Source organism: Ciconia boyciana, chromosome 2 (genome assembly GCF_034638445.1).
Source record: "Ciconia boyciana chromosome 2, ASM3463844v1, whole genome shotgun sequence".
In the NCBI taxonomy this organism is placed as follows: Eukaryota; Metazoa; Chordata; class Aves; order Ciconiiformes; family Ciconiidae; genus Ciconia; species Ciconia boyciana.
Window position 1 is genome coordinate 94,332,575 of NC_132935.1, and position 3,999 is coordinate 94,336,573.

A 3,999-nucleotide genomic window follows, 5' to 3' on the forward strand; every position below is an offset into this window, starting at 1 on the left:
TTTGTAGCCATTTTTAAAAGAATCTGTCTTCAGTGATGGTAAAATCAGGTAATTCGTAAGAACCGCCCCTGCATTTCCTATTAATCATTTAATTAAAGGGATTATTAAACGTTATGATCTTTGGGAGAGCTATAGGCTATGTTAATTAGATATATAATTATCACTGCTTAAACAAAAACAAAGCAAAAAACCCTACAGATAATGTCTGTCTGCTTTCATTGTAATGAAATTATTCCTGTAGGACATGGGATTAAATTCAGGCTTTAACTAATGTTTGTGCTGTTTTTCTCACTTTTCCTTTTGATGGTGCTGAAAGAGAAAAAGGAAAGCGAGTCACAGGCCACTCAACGCCTACTCCATGGGTCTGATTTGCTGAGACACCAACTTCACCTTCCTAACAAGGTTATTTCTGACAGCATGTGTAGATAAACATTTAGCAACAAATTAAAACAGCTTGAAACATTTGAGTTGGTTATACAGCGTGAGGAAACCAGAATCAAACTTTTCAGGTCCATACTTGCTGTTTTAATGTTCTCTTTGACAATATTAAGAAGTTCATCTTTTCATTTTTATTAATATATTCTGAAAAGCTGTGAAAACCCCACTGGTTTCACGTACTTTGTAATACTTCTTTGAACTAAGAAGGGTTTTTGTATCCATCTAGGTACATAATGGCAACAATCATGCACTCTTAGTGCACTCAAGAATGGAAAAATGACACAAAGCAGTCATTCTGCTGGTGGGGAATACCCCACCGAGGAGATGTAATGAACTAACCACCAAAACAAGCAGGAGATGGGTGGTTTTGTATGCCTATTTGGAACCTTCAACCTGTCTCTTCTCAATTCGTATTGTAAAATTCTTAATAAAAAACAATCTCTCCTTATTTCCACGTATTAAGGTATCTTGTTCTTACAGGAAATAAAAAAATTAGCTTTCAGGTTTAATGAAATACTAGCTGCTTGCTAGTTAAATACAGAAAGTAACTTGCACTTTTACAACATAAGCAGCACTTCTGAGGGCAATTTTACACAGATGTAGTAATAGCTTATTCTTTCTGTTGCTTTGTACTTTATTCTTAAAATAGGAATATAAACCAATGAAATGAGTTGGTGATACAGAAACAAAGCAGTAGAAAAGATGCCCCTTAATGCCTACAGAACTGTTTTAAGCTGTGCTGGAGAAGCATAAAGTTGCTCGTTTACTTGTTCTTTGTGTTGTAGGTGCAGCTCAAAAGAAGATGATGGCTACCAGAAGACATGAACAAAGGTTTCTGTCCTATAAAAGATATGAAAAATACTCTTCGTGTAGTTCTGTCTTAATCTTTTGGTTTCCAGCATTCCAATTTAGAATTGATTAACACTGCTGCAGTACTGATAATTCCTGAAACATACTTACTGTATTAGAATTTGTTACATAGATGTGTTTGTTTCATTTCTGGTTGAAGAGAGGGGTTTTTTTGTGATTAAATGTACGTAAATAAGCATTATTGTTTAAATGCAGTTTTCTTAAAATGATAGAATGATCAGTACAAAACCTATGAAATTTAGGAAAAAATCTGCCATTATATTTGGTTAAAATACATGTGTTTTAACTAGTAAATATTTAAGCAGATTATGCACTTTTTTCTTTAACTTCAGCAGGTTCATTATTTATTTTAATTTTACCAAACTTTATTGTTGATACAGAGACTAGCTGACAGGGGTTATGCAAAACAAGTGGATTTCAGTCCTCCATCCAGTATCAGCTTCAGATGATACTTCTTGTTGGCAACAATAGGAAAATTAGTTCTGGCTTCAAAAGCCTCTGGGATTGTGACTTTTCGACACTGTTAAGGAACCTCTCCAGTTTTAGGCAATACCTGTCCCAGTAGCCTGTGGTCTCTGAGGAGAGCAGAGTAGCTGCTAGTGCTGCTGCAGTCAGCTGAATTCCAGCGGTTGCCGCTTGGTGCAAACAGAACAGCTGCGCAACAGAGTTTTCTTGTTGAACTATTTCTCAGCTAATCTAAGAGGGAGGATAATGTATTTTTCCTTTTCCTCCTGTACATGGAGGTGTGATTTGTATCTTCACCTGAGGTCCTACATACAGAAAGGTTGGCTAAATCTGCTGTGCTAATTTCTGTTTCCTTCTCCCTCGTGGTGACAAGGAGCTTCACATTTAACATACTTAGTTTGCCAAGCATTCAGAAAAAACAAGGTACCAGCCCTATGCAGTTAGAATGTGTTTTCATTACCTTGGTGTATACTATTATAATTTAAAAACTGTTTAAGAGTTTTTGATAAATATAATGCTTCCTTTAAAACCTTTTTAATAATACTTTATCTCCGTACATAGGGTAAGTGGATTAAACCTCTGAAGAACCTTTATGTGTATATTGACCTGTACGCAGAAGGCAGACCAGTCTGTGATACTACTGGAGATAGAGCGATCTTCTACAGTACGTGTAAAATGTGACTCGGGTGGAGGATGTTGGGAAGTGGCAATTGCTTGAAATTAATAAAGTGCGCTTAAAACTTACTTGCATCCTGTCTTCTATTGTGTTTAGAAATGTCATACTGCAAAGCTGCTAAATATATGAACAATTTTTAAATACACTAAAATCAAAGTATAGTTCTTTGAATGGGGTTGTCTGCTTAGGTATCAGAGGTATTAAAGAACCTGTGGAAATAGCCTTTTTGAGTATGTGTAAAATGGAGCTGTTGTCTTTTGTTAAGTTGCCTCTCTCCTGGTTTTGGAAGCCCTGTGAGCGCCAAAGAATTCACATGGATTTTACTTTCATTTTTCCCATGCCTTTTTTTATCTTTTATAGGGAGGTACTAGCCTGTGTGAGTTAGGGGATGAAAGAATTACATTGTATTACAGTGAAGGAAGCCAGATATATTTATAGATTAATCTTCATGAGAAAAAATTGAGGCTAGTCAAATGGGAGAAGCAGCATGGTGAAGTGGGATGGAGTGTGTCATTTTCATTTCTTAACTTGTGAATTGTGTATCAAATTATTAATCTAAGTATATTCATTATTATGTGGGTACAGAGGCGAAACTGTGAAACGTCTCCTAGACTTTCACGTCTTAGTTTTGTTTGTCTAAATACTTAAATAACTAAAACTAAATTTAAACTTGTGACAAATAATTACTTTCTCTAAATGAAAAATTTGGCCCTTTTTTCCATGGTACACCTTTTGAATGCTTCATTGTCTCAATTATTTCCTCATAAACACTGATTTTTATGATTGTGGCCCAGATCTTTCTATAAAGTAGGTATGAGCTAATTATTAATAAAATAGTGACAACACATGAAGAGTATTTACAAAGATCTGGTGTTCAGTTTAAGTTAATGAGATGTAATGTAAAGCTACTTCTGGGCAGGTAGAAATAAATAGGTCATAACCCAGAAAGTAGATGCTGATACAGTCACTGTCTACTTTATAACTGTTCATGATTTAGTCTCAAAAGCGTTACTTTTCAAGTGAGATGTGGCTTCAAATGTGGCTTTGTGTTCTTGTAAAAAGAAACTAGGAGGGGGTAACTGAGGACAACTACAGTACACCTTGTTAAAAGAATGGAACTGATGGTTGCTACCAAGAATAACAGGCAAAGAAAGGCCCCGTGGCTTTAAAAAGAAACATGGAGTTGGTAAAGGAGGTTATTGGGCAGAAGGTGGCACCTGCAGTCATGTGTGTCAAACTCTTTTGACTCTTGACTCTTCTGCCCTGCCACCAGCTGCAGGTGCAAGGTGCCTGGCGTTTCTGGGGGGCTGCTTTCTCTCCAAGGGCTCCCATGAAGAGCAAGGACAGAATGCCAGCACCTGGAGCCTGTGCTACCTCCATACCAAGCCTTTTCTCTACATTCACAAGGGGCAAACCAATCCTCTTCAGAAAAGAAAGCACTCTGATTTCCAGTAACATGTCAAAAACCCTAATCCTGTATTGTTACAGGAAATAGATCTTTTCATAGACTGTTACTTAAGCTGTCTCTTTGACATGCTCTGCAAGTCTTT